Source organism: Drosophila hydei, unplaced genomic scaffold (assembly GCF_003285905.1).
Source record: "Drosophila hydei strain 15085-1641.00,03,60 unplaced genomic scaffold, DhydRS2 tig00008130-arrow-arrow-pilon, whole genome shotgun sequence".
In the NCBI taxonomy this organism is placed as follows: Eukaryota; Metazoa; Arthropoda; class Insecta; order Diptera; family Drosophilidae; genus Drosophila; species Drosophila hydei.
The window spans coordinates 130,786-147,020 of record NW_022045839.1 but is presented as its reverse complement, the minus strand read 5'-3'; the positions used below and the strand labels follow the sequence as shown (position 1 = coordinate 147,020).

Below are 16,235 nucleotides of genomic sequence, written 5' to 3'. Positions count from 1 at the left end.
CCAGTTAAGTTTCGGCCTGACTAATCACTGATCTTTGATAGTAGCTGACAATGTCGCTGTCTACATTTATGGCTAAGCCAAGACACAGCGACGAGAGCTGAGCAAAAGCTGCTGTAAATCAATTTTGCTTGCAATCAGGTGTGAAATGCCCATTTCAATTTACTCTCAACCGTTTGTGGCCATAGACCTCTATATATATGTACTACATTTGTGTATTTAAACTATATTTTAATCAGTCTTAAAGTTCTATAAAAACCTATCTTGGTCTCAGCTTAAAAGCTAATTAAATGTGTAATAATTTGAAATGTTTGTATTATAGAGCATGGATCACGAATTAATTGATGTGGAAAATGAGTTTTACAAACCTAAGCTTAAAGCAAACCTTTGATTCGAGCCCAAGCAACGAATGTTGTTCAGCGCTGGCTTTGACACCTCAATGATTTTGTGTGTCAGGCCACAATCGAACAATAATGACAATGAAAAATAATAATAAACAGCAACGGTATTCCGCAACACTAAAATCATAAATACGAACATTTGTGGGCTCTATGATGATTTCAACACAGTTTTATGGCCCGCTGCCTAGGTGGAAGAGGCGGGGGCAGGGGCCAGGCGTCGTTCAAGCAGTAAAAGCAATTTCGAAAGATGACACTTTTCACTTTTTGCCATTTGCTGCTGCTGTCAACTGTTTGAAATCTTCACATGAGCCAACTGGAACTGAGGAGAACAACTTAGAAGCTTGTCATTTTGCTGTCGTTGCTGGTGTTGTTTACTAATTGGTGCCACTAGGCGATGCCTTGCAACATAAGCAGTTAGACGAAAACTATTTCTGAGTAACTGCGAGTTGGATGAACATGTGTAGAGTAAGTGAATATAACTGCAGTCATCATATATGTGTCTTGTTTATGCGTTGATAATGAGAAGATAATGAAATGGCAAGGTAAAAACTAATGATGAGCTTCAGTAAGTTCCGAACTGATTCCGATTATTTCGTTCATTTCCTTATTGGCAGCGCGCATAATTAATGCATTTCATCGATTAATATTGTTATCGATGTCGTTTTATTTGCCAACATTTGTCCATCACAAACACAAATCAAGCTAACAAGCAAAATAAGTCAACATAGTCAAAGTTAAGACAACGCAGTCAGGCACAACAACAACAACAACAACAAAAACAGTAACAACAACAACAACATACACACGTGCGTCATTCTGCGTTCATTGCTCGTTTGTTTGGCACTCGAGGCGAAAGCAATTTCCTTGGAAAATTGCTGGCCCAGGCCAACGCCATCGTTGCCATGGACATTGCCATCGTCATCCCAAAGTTGCCTCGAGTTCTACGCAGCTGAAGAAGCGCTTCATCAATTTTTATCGATGAAGACCCATTTGGTTGATAACTCCATTTGTGGCAAATGTTGAGCACGCGCGTTTTGTAGTTGCTGTTGTTATTGTTATTGCTGTTGTTGTTAGTGATTCTACTACTGCAGTTATTGCTGTTGTGCAGTTGTTGTTGCCGTTAGTAAATTTCGCGCGAAAAACGCCAAAGTTGTTTGGCCTTTTATTGTTTTTGTTGTTGTATATTGTAAAAGGCAAACGCACGTGTTGCTATGCACGCTATGAGGATGTTGCTGCCGTAACAGTTGCTGTTGCTGCCGTTGGTACTGTCACCGACAAGTTGGCTGGCCGGGGCTGCTTTGACCGTTTAGGCCAAACTTGGTAAATTGTTTTGTTGAGCGCTGAACGTTTTTGTCCGCTGAGGCCTTTCTTTTCTTGCTGCTGTTGTTGCTGCTGCTGCTGCTAGTGCTGCTTATGGGCCGGCGAGTAAGAGTTGCATACTAATGTGTGTGGCATTTCTTATTTATTTATTTTCATTATATATATATATATATGTTTTTTTTAGCAATTTTAATTACTACATACTTGGACGTCAAGAAATTAGCATTGATTTGGAACGATTTACATATCAAAGTCGGCAACAACGGGCGATACAAACTTCCTGTCATATCAATTGGAACAGCAACATCAGCAGCAGCAGCAGCAGCAGCCGTTGCTTTATCTTTTGCCGGTTTGCAGCAGATGTTTTTCATGGGTCAAGCATTGGTCCAAGCCAGGTCCAAGTCTCCTCTCTAACCAACAAGCTGCCATTTACAGCGCGTTGCGCCCACCGGGCCGCAGTTGCCGTTGTTGATGCAGTTGAGGCAGTTGAGTCCATTGGCCTCATGCTGTTTACTTGCACCACTTTTTGCTGTTACTGTGCAGCATTACGTGTTGCTGTCGTGCTGCTGTTGTTGATGTTGTGCTGCATCTGCTGTGCGAGTGCTCATTGCACTGCCACTTTTTTTTCCACTGAGTATTCAAATTACTTGGCATGTAATTAGTTTGCTTCTTGTACCCTTTGCCAAGATCGCTCGCTGCGTGTGTGGCCCCAAAACGTTTGAGGGCTTGTATAATGTGTGGATGCGACATATTGCTGTTGCTCTTGCTTTTGCTGTTCCTGTTGCTGTTGTTGCTGTTGTCTGCACGCTAGAGGTGTTATTTTTATGGCTTTATAATGTGACTCCGTGTTTTTGCTCTGTTCCCTGTTTGAATCTGCCTTACATGGCATGTCAATCACTTGACCCGCTGGGCAGTTAGTGCACACGAAATGAAACGATGCCAATGCCAATTCTGATTAATTCAGAGGCAAGAAATAAGAAAGGCATATGCATATAATGGTAGTGAGAGTGGAAAGTTGGTAAATGTAGCGAAGGTAAGATGTGAGGCTATCTTAAGTTATTTGTATATTTACAAATTTTAAGATGATCTCAATATAGAATGCACGCATATAAAGTATGAAGTATGTTTGTGGTTATCATATGGCCAAGCACGATCTGTATAAAATTCATTTTATATTATTGAAATAATTATATGTATTAAGTAATGCCAGAATATTACTAAACTTCAAGCTCTGATGTTACTACGCCAACGTGCCGCTGTTTACATCGATCATCTTTACTGTGAATCTTCGTAGTATCTATAGTTTATTCACGTATCTTTGTTGTATTTACGTATAGACATACATATCTTTATAGCTATGTATCTATGGATCAACTTCCGTTTGTCTTAACATACTTTTTCCTCCTCTTTGTATGCACACAAATTGCAATGTCAGTTAAGTTTGTTTCTTCTTTCCATTTGTGCCACATTTTTTTGCTTGCAACACAATTCGTTGCTTCATTTGAGTTGAAAATTATTGTGATTATTTTTTTTAAGACCTGTTGCTGCAGATTGTTTCTTCTATGCAGCTCTGCAGCTATGCAGCTGTCGCACCTGTTGCAGATTCTATTTATAACGCTTTTTTTTAATAAATTATATATTTAACCAACAAAACACGTATTTGTAGCAGTTAAAATGGGGCATTTCTTATTTGATTTCCCTTCTTTAGTAAAAGTAAAACAAATATATTTATAAATAAAAAATTATTTCTATATAGTTATATTTATATAGCTGTAGTTATCTGTAAGACTTACACAAATAAAATTTAGTTCTTTTTGGAAAAAGTTGTGATATATGCTATAAATATATAATATATATATATATATATATATATATATATCATATAACATATAATATATATAATAAATAAGTAAATATAAACTTTCTTCTACATGTTGTTGCTATTTTATGTGCTATGTTCTTGCTTTGAAGAAATAATTCTCCATTTGTACAATAATTGTGATTAAGACTAGTTCTCATAGCGATGCTAATGAACAAATGCAGCTGCATTGTGTTTACTTAGCCGAATGCGTGACTAAATGATTTTCTTTAACAAACATGCAACGAATTTTTATTATCAAGTTCGTTGCCTAAGTCTTTCGTTTTTTTTTTTTTTTGGCGGCGACGCTACAAAAGTGTGCCACTATTTGAGGCTCTACTCAATGTCAGCGGCTCACATCTCGACTTTATTATCAGCTCGCTGTCTGGCGCGCCCAAACAATTTGAGATTTTTCAAATTTATTTTCAGAGCTCGCAGCTCACAGCAGCAATGTAAACAAAACGCTGGCACTGTGCTCGCTTCAACAATTTTGATTATGATTTTTCCTCGAGTCTTACATAAAGTGCGCGCACTCAAGTGAGTGTGGGTCTATAAAACAAAAACTAAAAAACAGCCTACAGTCGTTCGTTGGAGTTGCCTGTCTGGTCTTCAGTTTCCTAACATTTTGAGTGACCTTCAAAACGTGCAAAGAGATCAAATTTTTGTGTCTTGTGTCTGTCTCAAGTTTTGCCACATGGAACACGCCCAAAAGGTGGCCCAAAAAAAGTATAACAAAAAAGTAGCTGCCATTTCACAGTCGTTGCAGACGTTTGAGTTGCTCACGACAGACCTGCAATCCATCAAATATGATGTCGTTGTTGTTGCTGCTGTGGCCCAAAGGCAACATCAGGCGCAGCAGCAGCAGCAGCAATAATATTTGTGCAAAGTGTTAAGGCAACAAAACAGCATACAGTAGCCGACACAGCCAGCAACACAGTAGCAACAGCAGCAACATAAAAAAACAGCAGCAACATCTACTTAAGCAGAGGACAGGATCAAGCAGGCGGAGGTAGCTTAGAGCATAGCCATAGACGACAACATTTTGTTTTAATTTTCTCAATGTTGCTGCCGCCGCCGCCGCTGCCAGCGCCTCCTCCACCTGCAGTTGTTGTTGTTGTTGTTGCAGGGTTTCCTGTTTAGATAGTTTTTGCGATTTTGTATGATACACCTTCTTGTTCAAGCAGCGCTTGAAGTTGGCTCTGGCATCCACTTTGATGTACGTTCACTTTGAAATGTTGTTGATGAGTACGCGAGATTTTTAAAGATTGCAGCAACAAACGCTGCGACAGCGTCGGTGGCGTTGGATGCGAGGCGCGCGACAGGGCGACTCGGCGGCTGGGAGGCTGTGACTCTGGTTGGGGCACTGCTTGCTCTTGCTTGTGGCATAGACTGTGTGGCTTACATAATAAATTTAAATGCACGCCTGCCCGGACACCTGAATGGACGCTCGGACATGGTAACAGAGCAACACTAGCCCAGCCTCGCCTAGCCAAGCTTTGAGCCAACTGAACTGAACGACTGACTGCCTGACTGGCCTGCATTGCGATGCGTCTGCCAGTTGAATGCGGCAGTGCGCACAGTGGTTAAAAAGTGCAAAGTATTGAATTCGAAAATTCGAATTAGGCTTATCAAAACTTGGGTTTTTCTATAAACACTCTGAACACATGCCCTGGCATATGCCTATTTTTCCATCTGCCAATTTTTGTCTTGTCTTATTCATATATATCTATATATAAGTTACTTAAACTAATTACTAATTCAATGTATGTTTCTAACTAGTTTGCTAATGAAGGTTTTTGAAAATGGCTGCGCATTGGAGCTGTCTCCTTTGTCTGCGCTTTTTGTTTTGAAAACTCGTTTTTGAATTCAAAAACTATTTTGATTTGTAGTTTTCAGAATAATCTAATGAAGCAGCATTTGATTAAAAGCCCAGATAATACTGAGGGTCAAAGTAATTTGATGTTATATTAATAAATATCGTATAATCATATTCAACTTGATTTATGGCATAATCAAAAGGGCAGCAGATGGACTGTTTCGCTAATATTCCAAGAAACTTCATCTTCTATGCAAAAGCTTTCAAGCAGCAAACAAACATTGCATAGAGATTCTATGCTCTTTTGTCTCATTGTCCTCATCAACAGACTAACAACTCGCAATTAGTTTTAATTAATATTAAAAGCACTTTTAATGTTATATAAATTAATTTTTCTGTCGGAATTGTAGAAAAAATTGTGCACTTAGCTTAAGCGTCGAAAATACTGTAAATATTATTTATGAGCTTAAAAAAAATAGTACAAAAATTAGCTTTAATTTTATTTATGAGTTCTTTTTTTATTTAATTTAATTTTAGTTTATCTTTTTGTAAAAAAAACCAAAACAAATTATTATAAAAAACACTTGATGTTATTTATGCGTTTTTGTTTTGGTAAATAATTTCATATATAAAAAAATAGTTTAAAAACTATTTTAAATGCTAATTTAGAGTTTTTAGATATATACATATATATTTTTTTTGTTTCTAAAAAATGTTTAAGAGTTTTAATAATCTAAATCAATTTGTTTAAAATATGTTTATTTTTTGTGAATATATTTATTATAATATATTAAAAGAATTTTAAATAATTTTACTGCAGCTAAATTGATTTGATTCAAGGCAAAAATAAATTTAATTTTTTTGATAGTTTTTTATACAAATATTTAAGCTATGTTTCACATTTGAGAATACATTTAAATGTCAACAAAACTTCCGACTTGGGCCTTGAGCAGCCGCAAAAGTTGTGTTAAACTTGTTGCACAGTGTAATTAGAGTTGTTGCCGAGTGTATTGCGACTTGGCTCAGCCACTGTGCCTGGTTGGTGGCTTGTGTTAAGCTGACTGTTAGCCAGACTTAGATATACATATTCAATATAATGGCCAAGAGCGATTGCATAAGCACATTCGCAACATACGTAACCAATATAAGCACCAATATAAAATGTGAACAGCTCGAACTTAGTCCTAACTTGACAATTAAAACACTTTGGGCTGGTCAGACGGCCCAGTTTTTGGGGCTGGACACTGCCGACGTTGCTGACGCCCCAGAAGAACCCAGTCACGGCAGCCAACGGCAATTATAGAGCATAAAACATTGATAATCATAATAATTAAGCATGACTGGACAGAATGTTCAGAGGCGGCAAGGTTGACAACGGCACAGCGTAGAGCCCAGGCAACAGTAGCTAATGATTATAGAGCTAAGAATCGATGCGAAGACTGGCCAGCGGATGATGATCGTAATGATGATGATGAGGCATCAAATTGAGGGCTTGACGGTGGTAGAGTAGACACATACATATATATATATATAATAATAACTAAATACCGGGCTGCGCATAAATTGTTAATTAAAGCCATTTTGATTTGGAAAATGCGAACGTGATTCACTACAAAGAGAATACCTGCGTCAAGCGCAATGATTTTCTATATTTAAAAGATGCTTAGAAAGTGCTCAATGATGTTCATTCAATAGAATAAGTCGCTCTGTGTGTGTGTGTGTGTGAAAGTCGTCTAGAACATTTTCCTAGCCGAGCTGCTAACACAATCGAGCAGCAGACGTTGAGTGCCGTGAGACGCCTACTAAAAGCTTTGCTCTTCGATCTATGAATTCAAATTTGAAAACCTTTCGAAATAGCTGCGAGATTTGCATTTTTTAATAAAGCTGCGGGCCACGCACTAAAAATAATAAAATAATAATAAAAAATCTAAAAGGAAAAAAAGTGTAACAAATTTATTTATGATTTTACCAAATATGTTTTTGTTTCGCTTGAACAACAGAAAAGGTGTTAGACAACAATTGGCAATTTGCTTTAATTGTGTTGACAACATAAAGAGAAAAATGAATGCAAAAAAAAAAAATAAAGAAAAATGAAACGAATTCGAATCGGACAAAGCAAGTGGCAAACAATGAAAACTCAGAGAACTTCAATAAAGCTGGCCAAAATAATGATTGAGAATGGAACTGAGGTCGCCTGGGGCACTGCTAAGATAAATAGCTACAAAAATAATGACTGCGATAGTGCCACAAAGACCTGAGTAGGCAAAGAGGAACACTAAAGAGTTAAAGAGTTATTTAAGTCCACGAACAGAAAAAAAATCATTTAAGAATTAATTTCTTCGACCATTTGTTTTGCTTGTTGAAAGTCTGCGCACGACTTGACTCATGGGACTGTCGGAATACTGAATGAAAATTGTTGACTCATCCCATTTAAGTGTCCCTTTTTTTCATGCATCAAATGAAAGTCAATGATATAAGGTATACGACTGCAAACAGCAGTTAATCAGAGCAGATTCCTTCAAGAAATGCTGACTGCGTGTTTCCAGCTGATGACATAAGAAGAATGTTCATCGACTGTGTGGAAATCTATGGAACAGGTACTTAGAGGCAAAAATCAAATATCAAAATATTTTAATAAATTATATATAAATCGTTTATATGTTATTGATCAACTTTCATAGAGAACTTTTTTACATAAAGTTTAAAGGTTAAAAAACTTGATGTGTGCTGGAAAATAGTTAAAATGTTAAGCACTTTTAAAAATATTTTTTAAATATTTAATATAATAAATAAATCAAATAGAAAATATATTAAAATATCTGAAATATTTTCTAAATATTTTTTAAATAAAGAAAACTTTCCAAGCAAACCTAGAAACATACTTGATTGCCAAAAGAAAGTAGACACTAAATATTACACTCTTTAAGCATGGCCAACAAAATTGAATGAAATTCATTAATATAAAATCAAGAAAATGCTTTTCCTCAGCTCTTTTTGGCGTGCCAAATCTGAATACAAAACTAGAATAGAAAAGCAATATCACTTCAAGTTGTCAAGTTTTTCGAGTACTTTTCAGTTCAGCAAAGAGTTCAGTGAAGTTAGTATAGTTATAGTAACTAAAAGATAATAAAAATTAAAAAAAAACTATTGTGGCAAAAGTTAGTATAAGAAAAGGTCGAAAGGAAATGTAGGTGCTGTAGCTGAGATGGAATGATGCAGATGTCAGCAGCTCAAGATTATTAAAAAATATATATTTATTCATAATTCTATATGTAGTGGAGTCTAATACCATATAATATTTCCCTCGTGACTGAACCCTTAGGCAAACTCTATTTCAATTCACTCTCAAATCGCTTCATCGATTTCACTTGACGCCCATTTCAAGCTTGATTTGGTAATTATTTTTATTAAATTTTTTCAACACTTTTCGCAACGATTTAATTTTCGTAGATTTTCACTTTTCTTCAGCGGCAATTTTCCATTCGCTTTAAACGTTCACTGCTTCTTCTCGCTTTTACATTTTCTTTACTTTTCTTTTTTTTTTTTGCGCTAAATTTGTCATTTGTCAAGTTTTCTCAAGTTTTAACAACCAACACGTTCAACTGGCCCAAGTTGTTTATGTGCATTTGAGCAGAACCACAAATAATGGAATGGAAAGGCGGTCTCCGAGTGGTGGAGGAGCAGCAGTAGAACGGCTAAGGCAACAGTGCAGTAAAGAGAGGTTAAAGAGAGTTTGGAAAGTCAATTCCGCTGTCCCTAACCATTCAAGCTTTGATAATTTGATTTTGCTTTAACTGGAGCGTGGCCGATATCAACTAAAAACTAAAAACTCTGACCTCATAAGAGCTTAAACGAATAGTCAAATATTTCGACTAGTTTCAATATTTCCGCCAATCATTAAGTAGCTAAGTTTATCGATCATATTTTCCACATTCGTAGACTTCCCCATTGCATTTCAAGAAACTTGTCCCAAATGCGGAAAGAAAAAGATTTTTGTTGTTTATTTGCTGCCTAATGGCTGCGCACTGAGTGAAATCAAATATTAACATTAACAATTGGCTTCAAATGCCATTTTAATTGCTTCATAAACAAAAATAAACCGTTTCTTAAGTAAATTAGCAAATGTTTTGCTTACCTCTGAGGGGATGCTGATGTGGATATCGATAGCCAGAGTCAAAGAGCATAGCAAAAGCTGAAAGAAAAGAAATAATAGATTATTGGACACTTGCCGAGGCTATACTTGATCTAAAATGCTTTTGTCTTTTAACTTAACTGACGAGCAATAATTCTCTTATGTATTAGCCGAGCTTGAAATCGATTTGCATTATGCTAATGACCGCGGCACCTGTTCAATACGCCAAAGACAATAGACGCGTTTACACAATTTATTGAGAGCGTGAAATGTTTATGCTGTAATCAAACAAAGCACTGAACGAGCCGGCAGCCCGTTATACTAAATTTGCCATACGAAATGAGCACAAGAGCTTAAGAGATAAACGAAAAACAAAACAGTTTTTACAGTTAACGAATCTGTGCAGATGAACTGGAGAGCGGAACTTTGAACCAAACTCCGCGCCGGTGTGTCAAATGCGCTTAAAATGCAAACAAAATATTTCACAAAATACAAAAACACAACAACAAAATATTTTAAACGCAGAGAATAAAATTAAAAAAAAAAAAGATATATATATAAGCGGCACGCAAACCGGTTACAGCATAATAATATCGGCTCGAGAAGCCAAGAACCGGTTGGATTTAAGCTATATACATAAAGATATATATGTATATATATACATATAAACTGCATATACTTATTTCATATTGGCACACTGCTGATTGCGAACCAGCGTGCTAAGAACGAGCATCCAAATCGGAATCAGTCTGGTTGTATCGGAAGCAATCTATGAGCTACATCAGTATAGTCAGGCTGAACCAGAATCGGATTCCGATTCGCAATTGGTATAGTTATATGATATATGAGTGCAATTTATCTGCAGTAGCATTTTAAGGCATTTGTCAAAAGAACCAGCAGCAGAATATAATTATAAAGTATAACACATGGGAACTAGCATATCAAAAGTTCCGCAAACAGAATCATAAATCAAGTAAAGTAGCTAAAGTACCCAAATAAGATTAGATGTAGTCCAGTAAAACACTTCTAACCTAGCAGTTCGAAGAATTAGTAAATAGAAACAAAGTTCCAATTGGAATCAGTGCGGCATGTCAAAGGAACTAGAATCCGAGCTCGGAACTAGTGATTCCCATAACCCAGTCAAAATGTGAATCAGGCCAGGGAAGTATAACAGTAGTTAAGCACATTTGAACTAGAGTGCTAAAAGAACAGAACTCGGAATCTGAATCAGTTTAGACATTGCACCAGTATAACAGTTCTAAGCATATCATGTACACATATACGAGTATAACAGTTCTGAGCCAGCAAAAGAATTAGAAGATGAATTTAATTCGCAATCAATTAAGATGTATAACACATATTAGCAAGCAGTTCTGAGCCAATATATTGAGGAATAAGTCAAAAGCTCAAGATTTTAAATACGCCTGGGAATAAGTCTAACTAGCATCAGATTGACTTTGAGCATATACAAGTATAACAGTTCTCAACTAGCATATTGCTAGATTTGTCAAAAGAACAACAAGTCGCATTCAGTTCGGAATCAGTCTGGACGCAGCTGAGGCAGCATGTCAAAGGCGATTTACATAACCAGAATCCGAATCGACCTCAAGCTACGCATATACATGAGCATGAGTACGAGTATAACAGTTGTGAGCAAGGGCTAAACAGTTATTTAAATTAAGGCGAGCGGCCGCTATTGGAGAAATGTTGACGTCTCGGACAGCTCGGACAATTACATTCGTTTCAATCAAAATTTAATTGAAGTTTATTTGTAAAATCATGAAGCGGGCAGCGTGTGATGCGCGATAAAGATCTGAGTTTCGCGTCTGACAGGCGTGAAGTGAGCCAAATTATTTTGACGGCACTGAAAAAAAAACAAGAAAAAAAAACAGAAACGGCAAATTAAAATAAAAGAAACAACAACAAGAGCTGCTGGCCACAGAGACGGCGGCTTAGGAGGAAATAAAAAGTCAGGCAGAAAAAAATCACAGAGTTTATTGTCTGTCAGCCCCAAGTGCCAAGTGACGGCTGCCCAATCTTGGAGTTTGGCATCGCTGGGTTGTGATTTTGGCCAAGCTTATTGAAAAGTCTTCCGCTTTTCAAAACTGACTCGTACTGAGGCGGGCAGAGCGTTTAAGGAGTTGCTGTAGATTAGCAATCGCCAGGCTGCGCGTTCGGCTGCTAATCACAAGATGCCTCGCCTCGCCTCGCCTCACCACGCCGTGCCATGCCATGCCCCGGCCTGTCCATTGATTTATTGGCAAATTTCAAGTTAACACTTTTTCCTAAATTGAGTTATTTATTTCGCTGGCTGCCAACTGCCAACTGCCAGGTGCCAGTTGCCCACTTGCCCACTTGCCCAGTTGGCCAGTTTACCTGGCTGCCAGTTGCCGTTGTTTTGCACTTTTGCTATAATTTCAGCACATGGGGTCGTCACGTAGTTGGCATTGGCTTTAACAAGGAGGCGCATGGAGCAGCGATTGGACACTGCACTTAGATTTATATTCATAGATTTTGGCAGTTGTCTTAATGAAGTTTCTGATTTATGTGTGCCTCCAGCAACTATGGCCAAAAGCAATTGCAACAAAAAAACTCCAAGTAAAAGAAAATTCTTCGTCAAATTTGAAACGAAATTTTCTGTTGCTTGACTATAAAACTGCAATTAATCTGAATAAAGAATAAAAAATAAATATTTAAACTAAAATTCGAAGAGTAAATTTATGCTAAAACCAGTTGGAAATTATAAGCGCAAAGACAGAGAAAATTCGCTTGTGTCTGCCAGTTGTTCCTTTTTTATTTATAAAGCTAATCGTATATAACTTTTGTTATATATTTTTGATTTATATTTATTATATTATTATTATATTTGCAGACTTTTAAATACCTCTTGTGCATTTATTCAGCATTTCCTAATGCCATTAATCAAATGCATTTGGAATTATATAATTTAACAGTTCGTGAAACGGAAAATTTTTATACGGAAACTGAAGGTTAAGCTTTATATATGGGTAACTGTAGTTAATGTTGTTTGTTTGTTTGCTTGTTCGTTTGGCCATTGTCTGCACTTGTCGCTTTTCCTTAACGCTTTTCCCCATTTCCCATACCAACGAAAACCGTTAGGCGTGAACCCAGCAAACGGCGTCATTGCCAAGTGCGAAAAATTAGCGCAAAAAACAACGAAACATTCAGAGAGTTGCAGCTGTAAAGTAAATGTTCACACCATGAATTGCGTGGAAAAGATGGTGAAGAGGAGGAAGAAGAAGAAAGAGACGCATATCGACTGAATTAATAATGTGAATATAATGTTTTAATTAATGCCGTCTATCGATAAACAGGCAGACAGACAAGCAGCGAGACGTCTCTCTCCCAAGTGAAAGTTAAGAAAAAATCATTTAACAGCAAAAGCGTCATGATCGACAGAAATACGCGTAATACTCATGAATTAAATCGAATGCTCAAGTGAATAAGCTGCATAGACACTTGAAGCATCCACAACTACTCTGCGAGTGCGTGTGGGCATCTGTAACTGTTTATAGTTACACATGTATACTTGTCTATGTAGGCGCATACTTTTATTGATAAGTGTTTCGCGAAGATGCGCAGGTGAAATTGTTCAGCTACAGCTGCTGATGAAAGTGCGTAGAAGAGTTGAGGATTGTATTAAGGGTTGTAGGTGGTAGATATAGATATTGATATAGATATAGATATAGACATAGATATAGATATAGATAGAATATATTTTTTTACATTATATATATATATAAATATATATCAATTATATATATTAAGTTAGTATAGAAACTTTGCCTGTCCACAATCTCTGTAAATATCTCTTCCATATCAATAGAACATGTGACAAATCCATTTAATTTCTATTGTTTGTTTTAATTTGTTTATTACTAAATTTAATCTTTTATTACCTATTATTTATAATTGCTTAGTTAGCTTCTTCCATTGTTCATATTCACACTAAGCCCACTCTGAACATTAAAATAAACTTCAAAACAAATCTCAAATTTCCTATATGCCAAAGCCAACTTGATGAAATAACAAAAAAATCTGTCACGGTCAACAGCTTAAAGCCTAAATTGTTTTTTTAAATAATAATAATAAAAAAAAACACATATATGAACCTATGCCATATTTGCGATTTCTAAACATAAATAAAAAAAATATTAAGAAATAATTATAGACAAAAAAGGTATTTGCTAGAGCCAATATAATTTACTATGCTATATATACTCTAGTATACCATATATACCTAGTATTTTTCAGATTTTCTCAATCATAATAAATTTTAATTAAGCTTAAATCAAACTTTAAAAACTTGATAATTATTCGAACATTAATTATGAAGTCGAAGTTCCCAAATTAAGCCCGCCTATCGCTTGCCATAAAAGTATCGCCAAATATATATAGATATACTATATATATATGCTATGCATAAATCAGTTTATTAGTTTCTCAAATTATGGATTAGCAATTTGAATAAGTTATAGTTGGTTTATGGCATTTTGCTTATATAACATCGGCGAAGAGTTGCGAATTTCTATTCACGGCTCGCCACAGCTTAATGACAGCTCTTTATGGACCACTTGCCAGGCGGTTGGTGTTTGTTGTTTCTCGGTATGTTTTATTATAGTTGAGGGGGTTTCGCTTTTTACCGAAGTACAAATTTCATACTTTCGCTTTCATAAGAGCTGTCAAGCACACATACATAGGCAGTCTACAGGTTTTTCATGGTATCCCAAAGATTTGCAATAAAAATTTTCTAACAGCCGCTTACAACATTTTTCATATGCTCTTTGCTTGATTGTTTAAAAGGGTATATTGGTTTTTGGGTGACAGAGTGAAGCAGCTCCTGGAATAGAGAGAGACAGCTAGAGAGAACCAGACAGCATCGAAGGAGTAAATTAAAGGAGAGAGCTTAAGGCATATAAAAAGAACGAGAGTGAAAAAGAAAGGAGTATATAGACAGAGACAGACTTAGAGAGATTGAACTACTAAGGAATGTATAGATAGAGACAAAGAGAGAGAGAGAGAGCAAGAGATCGAGAGATAAAGACCGAGAGCTAAAGCGAGAATGAGGGCGAGGTAGTTAGAAATTCAGATAGAGAGTCAAAGTAAGAGAGTCAGAGAAAGAGAGATATGAAAGAACTGCATTAAAGATCAAGCCAATATACTTCTACAAAAAAGTTAGCCCATGAGCTGCTTTAGCACCTTTGCACCTTTTTCCACCTGTCTTCAGCTGCTGCACTAACAGAGTATTGCAAAGTTGGCGATTGCGACGTTCTTATTTTTGATTTTTCCTACTTTGTGCTGCAGTTTGGCAGCCAATTAGCAGCGAAACCGCCAAAGATACACAAATAATAAATCTAAAACTAATAAAAATAATACAAATATGCAATGGCAGCAATAGGAACAGCAACAGCAATGGAAACAGCAACAAGCAACAAGCAACGGCAACAGCTTATTGCATTTGCTCTAATGTTGGCAAATGCAACCGGTTGCTGCCCAGCCGAAAAATCAACGAAATCAACAACAACAACAACTGCAACGACGGCAAGCGGCAGCAACAACGACTTTCCATTTTCAAATGCTTTTTGCTGGCATTGCAGCCTTCAGCACAAGCCGGCAAGCTGGCCACGGCTGCAACATGGACAACAACAGCAACAAACGGCAAACGGCAAACGGCAGCATCGACAACGCCAGCAACAACCATCGACAACTTTTCATTTCGTTTTTCACGCGGCGCATGCCAAAAACAAAACAAAAAAAAAATAAAAAATAATAAAAAGACGCGACCAAAAAACTGCAATGATTTTTTGATAGCCACTGACAGAGCATATTGACTATGTCTTTCAGTCTGCAGAGATAACCATAAATTTTCAATGATTCAGTTTAGCTGATTCATAACTATGTCAATTATAAATGTCTGCATATATTATTTAACTTTTAAAAATCAATTTAAAAAACAAAAAAAATTTTATATATATAGAATTTTTAAAAATTTTAAAGTTTATAATTTTTAAACTTGTAAATAATTAAATTAGTTTAAATAAAAAATAATTAATATGTATATATATACATATATATATAAATAAATACAAAAATAAATTAATTCATTAATTATATATATATATATTTGTATATATATATATTAAAAATAAATACAAAAATAAATTAATTTTTTATAAATAAAAATTATAAAAAATTAATTCAACTGAATTTTTTTTTATAAATAAAACTAAAAAAAAAATTGATTCATTTGTAAAAATATTATTACAAAGTTTAAAAAAATCTGTGTGAAATTTAAAAATTAATAACATTTAAAAATGCTAATATTTAAATCTTCTAAAATGTCAAAAATATAATATTAATTAATATGTCAAAAAATATAATATTATATAATAAAATTTTATTTGATTTATGTTTTTGGACTAAGTTTGTTGCTTTTGGATTTGTTGTGTTCATAAGCTCATTGCATGCTTGACACTAATTGAGTTAGTTAAGCTAACTAGTGGCTGGATCAAGTTGCAGCGTATGCGTGCTGCGACGCGAACTTATGACTCCTATTCGCTTGGCTGTTTTTCTTTTTGGAGAACTGCAAACAGAAATTGCTGGCGATGTCTGCGCGCTGTCTACGCAGCTGGAAGTCCCCGTTGCGGAGCCCAATCCAAATCCCAATTCGAGTCACAAGAGTCATAGACG

At 35.9% G+C, this 16,235-nt stretch overlaps 1 protein-coding gene across 7 annotated transcripts in view; it reads right to left on the bottom strand.

The window, feature by feature from the left end:
* The window catches only part of LOC111596986 (homeobox protein 5), a 53,875-nt gene that overhangs the window by 18,465 nt on the left and 19,175 nt on the right, over positions 1-16,235 (bottom strand). For all 7 annotated transcript variants that reach the window (XM_023311472.2, XM_023311471.2, XM_023311470.2 and 4 more), the window contains exon 3: positions 9,528-9,584. The gene's annotated coding sequence lies outside the window, so the exon portion shown is untranslated. The remainder of the gene's footprint in view (positions 1-9,527; positions 9,585-16,235) is intronic.